This window comes from Pseudorasbora parva, unplaced genomic scaffold (genome assembly GCF_024679245.1).
Source record: "Pseudorasbora parva isolate DD20220531a unplaced genomic scaffold, ASM2467924v1 scaffold_33, whole genome shotgun sequence".
Lineage (NCBI taxonomy): Eukaryota > Metazoa > Chordata > Actinopteri > Cypriniformes > Gobionidae > Pseudorasbora > Pseudorasbora parva.
The window spans coordinates 465,865-480,866 of NW_027125104.1; the positions used below are offsets into that span (position 1 = coordinate 465,865).

Consider the following 15,002-nt stretch of genomic DNA (forward strand, 5'->3'; position numbering starts at 1 on the left):
TTTCTTGGGGGAGGGGAAGGTCACCGTGTTTGAGGATGGCGAAGGGGGATAGGGCGCCTCTGCCTGGAGGCCAGGCAACTCATACTTACCTGGCAGGGGAGACACCATGATCAGGAAGGTGGTTCACCCAGGGCGAGGCTCGGCCATTGCACTCCGGTTGTGCTGACCCCTGCGAATTCCCCAAATGTGGGAATCTCGACTGCATAATTTATGGTAGTGGGGGACTGCGTTCGCGCTCTCCCCTGTACACACTGGTTAAAAGCAGATAGCGTGGAGGGAAAAAGCGTGCGGTTCTTGACGCTTGTGGCGCCGCCCACTGCCCCAAAGGGTGAAGTTGCACCAGTTTTGTTATGTTTCTGTCTCTTTCTGCTGTGTCAGCCAGTGACCCGGAGAGTTCAGAGAACTGAACTGCGTCTGTTTTCATCGAGGTTGTCGAAACCTGCGACCGGTTTGCCGAATGTGGTTTTTCCCACAAACTTTGATATTCAACGGACGAGTTGATTGACAGCAGTGGTCCCAAAGGCAAAGTTGTTCGGATGGAGGTTTTCTGTCGTATGGTACGACTGTCTCGTGCGCGTGCTGTGAAAAAGCACGCGACATACGTTCGCCTATAGCCGCTCTCATGTTGTTGCTTTTTCATTTTAAAGCGCCACTAGGTGGCCATTCACCGCGTCCTTTCTCGCCTGACCCCAGACTGAGCCCGTGCACGGGTGTACCGGCTTGGGTGAAATTGTCTCGTTCCGTCCAAGAGCTATAGCCGTTCTAGCAGACCCCGCCTCGCCCAGCCCGTAGGTTTCGGCCTGCCGCCGCCAAGCTGAATCGAAATTCCCACTTTTTTTCCGATCTGGACGGACAGTCAGACTCCAGAGAATCTTTCTGCACTGGTTTGGGCCAGATCGGGCAAAAGACCTAGGACTAGTGTGCAAAAGTAGGTTTTTCACAAAATCCCAAATACCCGAAAATTTCGCCAGCGCAACCTTCGAATCCGAGGCATGCGTCTCGCTCGGCTCGAGCCAAGGATTCCGATGATATAAGACACTTGGTTCTGCGGCGTGCGGTTTGGGAGCTACGAGCCATTTCGTACTTTCGGTGGCTGTAGCGCCACCGCCGGGCCCATCGGGGGGCCAGCCTTGGTGATGTTGTAGAGCGAGTGGCTAGTGCCATCCCTCAAAGTTTCAGGTCTCTACGACGTACGGCCTTTGCCAACCCTCCCCCCCCTCACCGCTTCCCAGATGGGCGTCGCCTTTGCCGGCTCCCCTGCCGCTGCGTCATTGTGTCATCGCTTCTCGGCCTTTTGGCTAAGATCAAGTGTAGTATCTGTTCTTATCAGTTTAATATCTGATACGTCCCCTATCCGGGGACTGCATATTAAATTGATTTTTGGCACATGGAGCCGGAACCGGGGCTTGCTCCGTCCACTCCACGCATCGACCTGGTATTGCAGTGCCTCCAGGAACGGTGTGCTTCCCCTTTTTGGGGCCTGCGAATTGTTGTGACTAATAGAAGAACCAACAACACCACTGGACTTTTGTCAGAGAATACAGAAATACGCAGGAAGCGCATACAGAATGACGATGAGGTGACCGTTGACGATGACCGTGCCACAGAGAAAGCAGCAAGCTGCGGTCATATGAGCATAGGGAAAAAAGAAGAACAAAAGCGTCGGTTGCCGGCCGGCTGACTCATCACCGTCACAGCACGTTTTTTGATGTCCCTCTTATTTGAGAGTCTTTACCAACGAGCTGATGAGTCGAATCGGGGGTTTGTGTTGGATGGATTAGGGACACCTGATTCAAATCAAGGTCAGGCACGCACGCACGCAGCAGTCAAGCAATGGAAGGTGCCCCGTCCTTCCTTTTCTTGGGGGAGGGGAAGGTCACCGTGTTTGAGGATGGCGAAGGGGGATAGGGCGCCTCTGCCTGGAGGCCAGGCAACTCATACTTACCTGGCAGGGGAGACACCATGATCAGGAAGGTGGTTCACCCAGGGCGAGGCTCGGCCATTGCACTCCGGTTGTGCTGACCCCTGCGAATTCCCCAAATGTGGGAATCTCGACTGCATAATTTATGGTAGTGGGGGACTGCGTTCGCGCTCTCCCCTGTACACACTGGTTAAAAGCAGATAGCGTGGAGGGAAAAAGCGTGCGGTTCTTGACGCTTGTGGCGCCGCCCACTGCCCCAAAGGGTGAAGTTGCACCAGTTTTGTTATGTTTCTGTCTCTTTCTGCTGTGTCAGCCAGTGACCCGGAGAGTTCAGAGAACTGAACTGCGTCTGTTTTCATCGAGGTTGTCGAAACCTGCGACCGGTTTGCCGAATGTGGTTTTTCCCACAAACTTTGATATTCAACGGACGAGTTGATTGACAGCAGTGGTCCCAAAGGCAAAGTTGTTCGGATGGAGGTTTTCTGTCGTATGGTACGACTGTCTCGTGCGCGTGCTGTGAAAAAGCACGCGACATACGTTCGCCTATAGCCGCTCTCATGTTGTTGCTTTTTCATTTTAAAGCGCCACTAGGTGGCCATTCACCGCGTCCTTTCTCGCCTGACCCCAGACTGAGCCCGTGCACGGGTGTACCGGCTTGGGTGAAATTGTCTCGTTCCGTCCAAGAGCTATAGCCGTTCTAGCAGACCCCGCCTCGCCCAGCCCGTAGGTTTCGGCCTGCCGCCGCCAAGCTGAATCGAAATTCCCACTTTTTTTCCGATCTGGACGGACAGTTAGACTCCAGAGAATCTTTCTGCACTGGTTTGGGCCAGATCGGGCAAAAGACCTAGGACTAGTGTGCAAAAGTAGGTTTTTCACAAAATCCCAAATACCCGAAAATTTCGCCAGCGCAACCTTCGAATCCGAGGCATGCGTCTCGCTCGGCTCGAGCCAAGGATTCCGATGATATAAGACACTTGGTTCTGCGGCGTGCGGTTTGGGAGCTACGAGCCATTTCGTACTTTCGGTGGCTGTAGCGCCACCGCCGGGCCCATCGGGGGGCCAGCCTTGGTGATGTTGTAGAGCGAGTGGCTAGTACCATCCCTCAAAGTTTCAGGTCTCTACGACGTACGGCCTTTGCCAACCCTCCCCCCCCTCACCGCTTCCCAGATGGGCGTCGCCTTTGCCGGCTCCCCTGCCGCTGCGTCATTGTGTCATCGCTTCTCGGCCTTTTGGCTAAGATCAAGTATCTGGTCGAACGGTTGAGACTGCGATCGCCTCTCTGAGGTTTCCTGGCTCGAGATCCTTTTGTGTCCCGAGCCGCACAACTTCTGAGAGGTAGAGTGATCCTGCTTTTTTACGGTTCAACAAGTTTTAAGGTAAGACTTTTATTATTTTATCTATTTATTGTATTTATTGTTATTTTACAGTTTTTAGGCTGTTGGTGCCTCCACCATGTCGGCTGCTCGTGCTGGCATGCGGAGGCACCACAGCGTACGCTTTTTATTTAGAGAGGTGGATGGTAAGCTCCTGGGGTTGTCTCGTCTAGACTTCTCCAGGAAGCTGATCCAGAAAACCCTCAATTTTAGACCTGAGGATTTAAACTGTTTGATGACTCTGCCCCTGAACAAGGGTTTTGATTTGAGTTTTAAAACTGCTTCCCTGCTGAATGACTTTTGGCAAAGGTTTGACTCTGTTAAGGCCCAGTTCTCCATGTTCACTGTGGAAAAACTTTCAGATAACACACTTAAAACTGTGATTGTCAGAATGTTTAACGAAACAGTGACAGGGGATGATATTTGTGTCTGGTTGGGTAGATTTTGCACTGTTAGAAGCCAGCCTATCAAAGTGCTAGATGAGGACGGCATTTGGAATTGCTCCTGGCGGATTCCCATTAAACAATGGGAAGAGGCTGGGGGCTATCAAGGCCTGAAACATCTGCCTTCCATGATTGTGCTGGGAGAAAACAGAGGCTACATACACTACCAAGGGATGCCTAAGTTGTGTAGGAAATGTGGAAGAGTTGGGCATCTAGCCGATGCATGCCAAGAGTTAGTGTGTGGGAAGTGTAAAGAAATTGGGCACATTTTTGATGATTGTACCAATGGCAGGCGGTGCAACCTATGTGGAGAATCAAACCATCTCTACAGAGATTGCCCAAAAAGTTTTGCCAACAAACTCAAAGGCAACAAAATGGCCGCCCCACAACCAGAACAATCAAAAGAACAAAGAGAGGAGGTGGTCCCTGAGGTTTTGGCGGGAATTTCAATTTCCCAGCCAGCCTCAGGGAGTGGTCAGGAACAAGCAAGTGGGGCGGCCACAGGGGCGGAGTCATGTTCTCCAACAGAACCTGACAAAGAAATGGAAGAAGAGGAAAGGGAGGAAACAATAGAACATGTGAAAGAAATGGAAGAAGAGGAAAGAGAGGAATCAACAGTTTCCTCCCTAGAAACGGTTTCAGACCTAGCGGTGGAATCCAGTGGGAGTGAAATTAACTTTTCACTCCCAAATGCTCAGGTGCAAAAAAGACCTGCGGGATCTCCTCTATCTGATATAGAGGAGAAGAAAGCTAGGGCAGCACATAGTCCAGATAGTTCCGTTTTGGAAGATCTGGAACATATATGGCCCCTAGAATCCCCAAATGAGGTATCTTTTTTGCACATAAAGCTAAGAACATCATCACCAAAGGAGATGCAAGAGGATTCCTCTGTAGCTCCTGAGGTGGTGAGCACTTGCTTTCCCGACCCTAGTCCTCAAGGGAGAAAGGAAAAGCAGGTGAAACAAGATATAACATAATAGGTTTTTAATGGTTTTATTGTAGTCTTTTTATCATTGTTTTAAATGTCTCATACCTTTTTAATAACACTGCTCATGGCCCTCACCATTTCAACCATAAATGTGAGAAGCGTGAGAGCCACCATACGAGCACAGAGCATTTTATCCTTTTTAAATACTTGTAAATCAGATTTGTTTTTATTACAGGAGTGTGCTCTACCCTTTTTAAACAGGTACACAAAAATGGAGGAGCTATGGCCCCCTGGTCCCTCCATATGGAGCGGCTCAAACCTTAACAAGAACGACGGTGTTGCCATTTTAATTAAAAACCCAAATATCTTGGTGAAGGGCAGCACGGTGGTGAGGGAAGGGCGAGCGCTTTTAGCAAATCTAAATTTTTTAGGTAGAGATTTTAATGTTCTTAATGTGTATGGTTTTACCGGAAAAAATGATAGGTATGAGCTTTTAGAAGACTTGCAGCCCCACATGTTAGGAAGAGTTCCGGTAGTGGTGGCAGGGGATTTTAATTGTGTGTTATCAAAAAAAGACAGAAAGAGGGTTGGAGAAGATTTTAAAATTGATAAGACATCGGTTTTATTACAGGGTTTAGTTAGAGATTTTAATTTAGTCGACTGTTTTAAAAACATGCATCAAAGAGAGGAGGGCTACACTTGGTTCAGTAGTGATGGCGCCAAAGCCTCTCGAATCGACTATATTTTTACAAGAGACTGCCCGCCAACCGATGCTACATTGACTCCCCTCTTCTTTTCTGACCACCTAATGCTATCCTGCACCCTTTCACTACCCACGGGTGTGACGGTAGGGGGAGGGCTGTGGAAGCTGAACTGCTCCCTCTTAGAAGATGAGGACGTAGTAAAGGAATATAGGGAGCAGTTCAGCCAATGGCAGACCCTCCGAGACTTTTATGAGACACATGCACATTGGTGGGAGATGGTAAAAGACAGGACGAGACAGTTTTTTAGGAAAGTAGGAAAAGAAAAGAAAGATAAGGAAAGGAGACACATGATGGGGCTGCAAAAAAGACTACAGAGATATTTTACCCTTTTTAACAATGGTTTTGATTTTAATGATGAAATACAAGAGGTTAAAAGAGAAATGTCAGTTTTATCCAGTCTTCAGAGCAAAGGGGTCATTTTAAGAAGTAAAGAAAGAGAAATAGAAGAAGGTGAAAAATGTACTAGGTACTTTTTTAAAAAGATAATGACACAAAGAAGGAATATAGTCAATGTAAAAGTAGAAGGGAGGGAAGCAAAAACGACAAAGGAAATTTTAAAAGGGGTTGAAGATTTTTACAGAGAATTATATAGTACAAAATATGTAAACAGTGATACTGTAAAGGAAGTTTTAGAATTCATAGTCAGTAAAGTCAACAGTGAAAATGAGCTTTTAACCCAAGATTTTACCATTTTAGAAATGCACAAATCCCTCAAAAGTTTTAAAAGGGGGAAGTCCCCAGGAGTAGATGGACTCCCCCTGGAATTTTATCTAACCTTTTGGGATATTTTAGCTCATGAACTATTGACTGTTTTTAAAGACTTTGAGACGGTTGACAAACTTCCAGACAGTTTTAGAACAGGGATAGTTTCTTTACTTTACAAAACAGGAGACCGGACTGACTTAAAAAACTGGAGACCAATCACTCTTTTAAATTTTGATTGTAAACTTTTTAGTAAGATTTTAGCCACACGTATGTCGACAGTTTTAGAGGACGTAATCCACCCGGATCAAGCTTGTGCTGTGCCCGGAAGAAGGATAACAGACAGCCTGGTTCTGATTAGAGATGCCATCTGTTTTGCGAGAGACAGAAACATCCGGCTAGTAGTCCTAAATTTAGATTTTGAGAAAGCTTTTGACCGAGTCTCGCACCAGTACCTGTTTCAGGTACTGCAAAAAATGGGTTTTCCGAAGAGGTTCATAGCTTGGGTGGGACTGCTGTACGAGGGCTTAGTCAGCAAAATCCTTGTAAATGGTCATCTCTCTAAAGCGGTAAATATTCGCAGCGGTGTCCGTCAGGGGTGTCCTTTATCCCCCCTTTTGTATGTGGCTTGTATTGAGCCACTGGCACAGATCTTGAGAAGGGATACACGGATAAAAGGAATAGACATTCCAGGGACCAGTGGACTGACAGCGACATGTGTGCTCTACATGGACGACGTAACTCTTTTAGCCACGGACGTTTTATCAATACAAAGAGCTATGGACTTGACGGACTGGTACGGTCGGGCCTCGGGCGCAAAACTCAACAGAAGCAAGTCCGAGGCCCTGCTCTTTGGACCGTGGGACGACAGAGACACAGGCGGACTTAATGTAGATTTTAAGGAGACAGATTTTAAGATTTTAGGAGTTAAATTTGACAAGGAAGGGGGTGGACGGGAAAACTGGACTGACTTATTAGGGAAAGTTAGGAAAAGACTGGGGTTTTGGGGACTACGACAGATGACTTTGGAGGGCAAAGTTTTAATTTTTAAAGCCATCATTTTACCTCTAATGTCACTTGTTTGTTCTGTTTTTATCCCACCTAGGAAATTCCTAAAGAAATTAGAAAGGGCGGTGTTTTATTTCCTGTGGGGGTCCAAGTGGGAGAGGTTGAAGAGGGACGTGGTCAAGAGGAGACCAGAAAATGGTGGAAAAGGGCTCCCAGACCCCCACCTGTTTTTAGGCAGCCGCTTCACCGCCCTACATTTAAGATATGCCACGACCCCATCCAAAGAAAATAAGACAGCAGCCATGGCACGGTTTTGGATGGGGTCTTACCTAAGAGCATTGAAGATTTTACCAATTGATTTGAGTAGTCCTGTATCTTTTAATCTACCCACAGAGTACAGTTTTATAAAAAAGTTTTTAAAGAAACATTTTTTAGAACAACAAGACGTCACTATTTTAACCAACCACAAATCTCTTGTCTCCTTTGTGCAGGACCGGGAACCGGTGAGTCCAATTCCAAACCTCACTCTAAGTGAGGCAAAATTGGTCTGGAAGAATGCTGCTCACCCCGCTCTCCAGAATGGACACAAGGACTTGTCATGGATGGTGGCTCATGAGATCCTCCCGGTCAGGGCGGTTATGCACTCCAGAGGCATGGCCAAAAATCCCATCTGCCCGCGGTCCGGGTGCAAATCCCCGGAGACCGTCTACCATCTGCTCTGGGAGTGCGGTGCTGCGCGGGACCTGTGGGCCAGGGCCGGCCCCCTGTTTTTCCCGTGCCTGCCAGCGGGTGGGGCCCAGGTGGACTACAAGCTCGCCATCCTAGGGGTGGGTCAGGGCCTAAAAGCCCAAACATCGCATGAATTTGCATCGCTCTGGCTCACCCTTAACGTAATCAAGGATGCCATCTGGGTCACCAGAAACCTGCTGGTGGGGAAACGCGTGACGGTCCCCCTCCACGCATGCGAGCAAAGAATAAGATCAACGCTGCAGGGTGGGCCGCACGTCGTCATTCGGACGGGGGGGCCGAGGCCACACAAAGGAGGTCCCGGCCACCACCGACCTTGACCGCCCGTAGATGCACCCTCACCACTCTGGCTACGGGAACAGCGGGCCAGCGGGCCGGAGGAGAGGGGATCTCCGCTGACCCCCGGAAATGGCAGGCCAAGTGTTCTTCCTGGAGAGTGGGGGGGAATGCAGACTTGATAAGGACTCACCCCCAGTCTTGCACAATGGATTTTATCATCTTTATTTTATTTATCTACTGATTTTTACATGCAAACACCACACCCCCTTTTAAGAAACTCAACACACGCATGGACTATTAAACACGACTTGCACAATGGTTTTAGTTTTATTATTTTAAACACTGAATTCTTCATTTTAAACCATGTGTATTAAATGTTCTGCTTGTTTTAAATGTGTGTTGAAAGGAAAGTGTGTTTTGTGAAATATGATTGTAAATGGTGACAATAAAAACCTTTCAAAAGAAAAAATCTGTTCTTATCAGTTTAATATCTGATACGTCCCCTATCCGGGGACTGCATATTAAATTGTTTTTTGGCACATGGAGCCGGAACCGGGGCTTGCTCCGTCCACTCCACGCATCGACCTGGTATTGCAGTGCCTCCAGGAACGGTGTGCTTCCCCTTTTTGGGGACTGCGAATTGTTGTGACTAATAGAAGAACCAACAACACCACTGGACTTTTGTCAGAGAATACAGAAATACGCAGGAAGCGCATACAGAATGACGATGAGGTGACCGTTGACGATGACCGTGCCACAGAGAAAGCAGCAAGCTGCGGTCATATGAGCATAGGGAAAAAAGAAGAACAAAAGCGTCGGTTGCCGGCCGGCTGACTCATCACCGTCACAGCACGTTTTTTGATGTCCCTCTTATTTGAGAGTCTTTACCAACGAGCTGATGAGTCGAATCGGGGGTTTGTGTTGGATGGATTAGGGACACCTGATTCAAATCAAGGTCAGGCACGCACGCACGCAGCAGTCAAGCAATGGAAGGTGCCCCGTCCTTCCTTTTCTTGGGGGAGGGGAAGGTCACCGTGTTTGAGGATGGCGAAGGGGGATAGGGCGCCTCTGCCTGGAGGCCAGGCAACTCATACTTACCTGGCAGGGGAGACACCATGATCAGGAAGGTGGTTCACCCAGGGCGAGGCTCGGCCATTGCACTCCGGTTGTGCTGACCCCTGCGAATTCCCCAAATGTGGGAATCTCGACTGCATAATTTATGGTAGTGGGGGACTGCGTTCGCGCTCTCCCCTGTACACACTGGTTAAAAGCAGATAGCGTGGAGGGAAAAAGCGTGCGGTTCTTGACGCTTGTGGCGCCGCCCACTGCCCCAAAGGGTGAAGTTGCACCAGTTTTGTTATGTTTCTGTCTCTTTCTGCTGTGTCAGCCAGTGACCCGGAGAGTTCAGAGAACTGAACTGCGTCTGTTTTCATCGAGGTTGTCGAAACCTGCGACCGGTTTGCCGAATGTGGTTTTTCCCACAAACTTTGATATTCAACGGACGAGTTGATTGACAGCAGTGGTCCCAAAGGCAAAGTTGTTCGGATGGAGGTTTTCTGTCGTATGGTACGACTGTCTCGTGCGCGTGCTGTGAAAAAGCACGCGACATACGTTCGCCTATAGCCGCTCTCATGTTGTTGCTTTTTCATTTTAAAGCGCCACTAGGTGGCCATTCACCGCGTCCTTTCTCGCCTGACCCCAGACTGAGCCCGTGCACGGGTGTACCGGCTTGGGTGAAATTGTCTCGTTCCGTCCAAGAGCTATAGCCGTTCTAGCAGACCCCGCCTCGCCCAGCCCGTAGGTTTCGGCCTGCCGCCGCCAAGCTGAATCGAAATTCCCACTTTTTTTCCGATCTGGACGGACAGTCAGACTCCAGAGAATCTTTCTGCACTGGTTTGGGCCAGATCGGGCAAAAGACCTAGGACTAGTGTGCAAAAGTAGGTTTTTCACAAAATCCCAAATACCCGAAAATTTCGCCAGCGCAACCTTCGAATCCGAGGCATGCGTCTCGCTCGGCTCGAGCCAAGGATTCCGATGATATAAGACACTTGGTTCTGCGGCGTGCGGTTTGGGAGCTACGAGCCATTTCGTACTTTCGGTGGCTGTAGCGCCACCGCCGGGCCCATCGGGGGGCCAGCCTTGGTGATGTTGTAGAGCGAGTGGCTAGTGCCATCCCTCAAAGTTTCAGGTCTCTACGACGTACGGCCTTTGCCAACCCTCCCCCCCCTCACCGCTTCCCAGATGGGCGTCGCCTTTGCCGGCTCCCCTGCCGCTGCGTCATTGTGTCATCGCTTCTCGGCCTTTTGGCTAAGATCAAGTGTAGTATCTGTTCTTATCAGTTTAATATCTGATACGTCCCCTATCCGGGGACTGCATATTAAATTGATTTTTGGCACATGGAGCCGGAACCGGGGCTTGCTCCGTCCACTCCACGCATCGACCTGGTATTGCAGTGCCTCCAGGAACGGTGTGCTTCCCCTTTTTGGGGCCTGCGAATTGTTGTGACTAATAGAAGAACCAACAACACCACTGGACTTTTGTCAGAGAATACAGAAATACGCAGGAAGCGCATACAGAATGACGATGAGGTGACCGTTGACGATGACCGTGCCACAGAGAAAGCAGCAAGCTGCGGTCATATGAGCATAGGGAAAAAAGAAGAACAAAAGCGTCGGTTGCCGGCCGGCTGACTCATCACCGTCACAGCACGTTTTTTGATGTCCCTCTTATTTGAGAGTCTTTACCAACGAGCTGATGAGTCGAATCGGGGGTTTGTGTTGGATGGATTAGGGACACCTGATTCAAATCAAGGTCAGGCACGCACGCACGCAGCAGTCAAGCAATGGAAGGTGCCCCGTCCTTCCTTTTCTTGGGGGAGGGGAAGGTCACCGTGTTTGAGGATGGCGAAGGGGGATAGGGCGCCTCTGCCTGGAGGCCAGGCAACTCATACTTACCTGGCAGGGGAGACACCATGATCAGGAAGGTGGTTCACCCAGGGCGAGGCTCGGCCATTGCACTCCGGTTGTGCTGACCCCTGCGAATTCCCCAAATGTGGGAATCTCGACTGCATAATTTATGGTAGTGGGGGACTGCGTTCGCGCTCTCCCCTGTACACACTGGTTAAAAGCAGATAGCGTGGAGGGAAAAAGCGTGCGGTTCTTGACGCTTGTGGCGCCGCCCACTGCCCCAAAGGGTGAAGTTGCACCAGTTTTGTTATGTTTCTGTCTCTTTCTGCTGTGTCAGCCAGTGACCCGGAGAGTTCAGAGAACTGAACTGCGTCTGTTTTCATCGAGGTTGTCGAAACCTGCGACCGGTTTGCCGAATGTGGTTTTTCCCACAAACTTTGATATTCAACGGACGAGTTGATTGACAGCAGTGGTCCCAAAGGCAAAGTTGTTCGGATGGAGGTTTTCTGTCGTATGGTACGACTGTCTCGTGCGCGTGCTGTGAAAAAGCACGCGACATACGTTCGCCTATAGCCGCTCTCATGTTGTTGCTTTTTCATTTTAAAGCGCCACTAGGTGGCCATTCACCGCGTCCTTTCTCGCCTGACCCCAGACTGAGCCCGTGCACGGGTGTACCGGCTTGGGTGAAATTGTCTCGTTCCGTCCAAGAGCTATAGCCGTTCTAGCAGACCCCGCCTCGCCCAGCCCGTAGGTTTCGGCCTGCCGCCGCCAAGCTGAATCGAAATTCCCACTTTTTTTCCGATCTGGACGGACAGTTAGACTCCAGAGAATCTTTCTGCACTGGTTTGGGCCAGATCGGGCAAAAGACCTAGGACTAGTGTGCAAAAGTAGGTTTTTCACAAAATCCCAAATACCCGAAAATTTCGCCAGCGCAACCTTCGAATCCGAGGCATGCGTCTCGCTCGGCTCGAGCCAAGGATTCCGATGATATAAGACACTTGGTTCTGCGGCGTGCGGTTTGGGAGCTACGAGCCATTTCGTACTTTCGGTGGCTGTAGCGCCACCGCCGGGCCCATCGGGGGGCCAGCCTTGGTGATGTTGTAGAGCGAGTGGCTAGTACCATCCCTCAAAGTTTCAGGTCTCTACGACGTACGGCCTTTGCCAACCCTCCCCCCCCTCACCGCTTCCCAGATGGGCGTCGCCTTTGCCGGCTCCCCTGCCGCTGCGTCATTGTGTCATCGCTTCTCGGCCTTTTGGCTAAGATCAAGTATCTGGTCGAACGGTTGAGACTGCGATCGCCTCTCTGAGGTTTCCTGGCTCGAGATCCTTTTGTGTCCCGAGCCGCACAACTTCTGAGAGGTAGAGTGATCCTGCTTTTTTACGGTTCAACAAGTTTTAAGGTAAGACTTTTATTATTTTATCTATTTATTGTATTTATTGTTATTTTACAGTTTTTAGGCTGTTGGTGCCTCCACCATGTCGGCTGCTCGTGCTGGCATGCGGAGGCACCACAGCGTACGCTTTTTATTTAGAGAGGTGGATGGTAAGCTCCTGGGGTTGTCTCGTCTAGACTTCTCCAGGAAGCTGATCCAGAAAACCCTCAATTTTAGACCTGAGGATTTAAACTGTTTGATGACTCTGCCCCTGAACAAGGGTTTTGATTTGAGTTTTAAAACTGCTTCCCTGCTGAATGACTTTTGGCAAAGGTTTGACTCTGTTAAGGCCCAGTTCTCCATGTTCACTGTGGAAAAACTTTCAGATAACACACTTAAAACTGTGATTGTCAGAATGTTTAACGAAACAGTGACAGGGGATGATATTTGTGTCTGGTTGGGTAGATTTTGCACTGTTAGAAGCCAGCCTATCAAAGTGCTAGATGAGGACGGCATTTGGAATTGCTCCTGGCGGATTCCCATTAAACAATGGGAAGAGGCTGGGGGCTATCAAGGCCTGAAACATCTGCCTTCCATGATTGTGCTGGGAGAAAACAGAGGCTACATACACTACCAAGGGATGCCTAAGTTGTGTAGGAAATGTGGAAGAGTTGGGCATCTAGCCGATGCATGCCAAGAGTTAGTGTGTGGGAAGTGTAAAGAAATTGGGCACATTTTTGATGATTGTACCAATGGCAGGCGGTGCAACCTATGTGGAGAATCAAACCATCTCTACAGAGATTGCCCAAAAAGTTTTGCCAACAAACTCAAAGGCAACAAAATGGCCGCCCCACAACCAGAACAATCAAAAGAACAAAGAGAGGAGGTGGTCCCTGAGGTTTTGGCGGGAATTTCAATTTCCCAGCCAGCCTCAGGGAGTGGTCAGGAACAAGCAAGTGGGGCGGCCACAGGGGCGGAGTCATGTTCTCCAACAGAACCTGACAAAGAAATGGAAGAAGAGGAAAGGGAGGAAACAATAGAACATGTGAAAGAAATGGAAGAAGAGGAAAGAGAGGAATCAACAGTTTCCTCCCTAGAAACGGTTTCAGACCTAGCGGTGGAATCCAGTGGGAGTGAAATTAACTTTTCACTCCCAAATGCTCAGGTGCAAAAAAGACCTGCGGGATCTCCTCTATCTGATATAGAGGAGAAGAAAGCTAGGGCAGCACATAGTCCAGATAGTTCCGTTTTGGAAGATCTGGAACATATATGGCCCCTAGAATCCCCAAATGAGGTATCTTTTTTGCACATAAAGCTAAGAACATCATCACCAAAGGAGATGCAAGAGGATTCCTCTGTAGCTCCTGAGGTGGTGAGCACTTGCTTTCCCGACCCTAGTCCTCAAGGGAGAAAGGAAAAGCAGGTGAAACAAGATATAACATAATAGGTTTTTAATGGTTTTATTGTAGTCTTTTTATCATTGTTTTAAATGTCTCATACCTTTTTAATAACACTGCTCATGGCCCTCACCATTTCAACCATAAATGTGAGAAGCGTGAGAGCCACCATACGAGCACAGAGCATTTTATCCTTTTTAAATACTTGTAAATCAGATTTGTTTTTATTACAGGAGTGTGCTCTACCCTTTTTAAACAGGTACACAAAAATGGAGGAGCTATGGCCCCCTGGTCCCTCCATATGGAGCGGCTCAAACCTTAACAAGAACGACGGTGTTGCCATTTTAATTAAAAACCCAAATATCTTGGTGAAGGGCAGCACGGTGGTGAGGGAAGGGCGAGCGCTTTTAGCAAATCTAAATTTTTTAGGTAGAGATTTTAATGTTCTTAATGTGTATGGTTTTACCGGAAAAAATGATAGGTATGAGCTTTTAGAAGACTTGCAGCCCCACATGTTAGGAAGAGTTCCGGTAGTGGTGGCAGGGGATTTTAATTGTGTGTTATCAAAAAAAGACAGAAAGAGGGTTGGAGAAGATTTTAAAATTGATAAGACATCGGTTTTATTACAGGGTTTAGTTAGAGATTTTAATTTAGTCGACTGTTTTAAAAACATGCATCAAAGAGAGGAGGGCTACACTTGGTTCAGTAGTGATGGCGCCAAAGCCTCTCGAATCGACTATATTTTTACAAGAGACTGCCCGCCAACCGATGCTACATTGACTCCCCTCTTCTTTTCTGACCACCTAATGCTATCCTGCACCCTTTCACTACCCACGGGTGTGACGGTAGGGGGAGGGCTGTGGAAGCTGAACTGCTCCCTCTTAGAAGATGAGGACGTAGTAAAGGAATATAGGGAGCAGTTCAGCCAATGGCAGACCCTCCGAGACTTTTATGAGACACATGCACATTGGTGGGAGATGGTAAAAGACAGGACGAGACAGTTTTTTAGGAAAGTAGGAAAAGAAAAGAAAGATAAGGAAAGGAGACACATGATGGGGCTGCAAAAAAGACTACAGAGATATTTTACCCTTTTTAACAATGGTTTTGATTTTAATGATGAAATACAAGAGGTTAAAAGAGAAATGTCAGTTTTATCCAGTC

General features: G+C 48.5%; 6 non-coding genes and 1 pseudogene across 6 annotated transcripts; all 7 read left to right on the forward strand.

The window, feature by feature from the left end:
• Positions 1-81: 81 nt before the first annotated feature.
• On the forward strand, positions 82-245 carry LOC137067052 (U1 spliceosomal RNA). Its single transcript, XR_010902878.1, has one exon. It is a non-coding gene; the product is annotated as a U1 spliceosomal RNA (small nuclear RNA).
• A 1,033-nt stretch (positions 246-1,278) lies between these two features.
• LOC137066588 (U2 spliceosomal RNA) lies at positions 1,279-1,469 on the forward strand. The gene has a single exon (XR_010902495.1). It is a non-coding gene; the product is annotated as a U2 spliceosomal RNA (small nuclear RNA).
• Positions 1,470-1,937: 468 nt separating this feature from the next.
• LOC137067054 (U1 spliceosomal RNA) lies at positions 1,938-2,101 on the forward strand. Its single transcript, XR_010902880.1, has one exon. It is a non-coding gene; the product is annotated as a U1 spliceosomal RNA (small nuclear RNA).
• Positions 2,102-8,614: 6,513 nt separating this feature from the next.
• LOC137066908 (U2 spliceosomal RNA) lies at positions 8,615-8,787 on the forward strand (annotated as a pseudogene).
• Positions 8,788-9,255: 468 nt separating this feature from the next.
• Positions 9,256-9,419, forward strand: LOC137067055 (U1 spliceosomal RNA). The gene has a single exon (XR_010902881.1). It is a non-coding gene; the product is annotated as a U1 spliceosomal RNA (small nuclear RNA).
• Positions 9,420-10,452: 1,033 nt separating this feature from the next.
• On the forward strand, positions 10,453-10,643 carry LOC137066589 (U2 spliceosomal RNA). Its single transcript, XR_010902496.1, has one exon. It is a non-coding gene; the product is annotated as a U2 spliceosomal RNA (small nuclear RNA).
• Positions 10,644-11,111: 468 nt separating this feature from the next.
• Positions 11,112-11,275, forward strand: LOC137067057 (U1 spliceosomal RNA). Its single transcript, XR_010902882.1, has one exon. It is a non-coding gene; the product is annotated as a U1 spliceosomal RNA (small nuclear RNA).
• Positions 11,276-15,002: the final 3,727 nt, after the last annotated feature.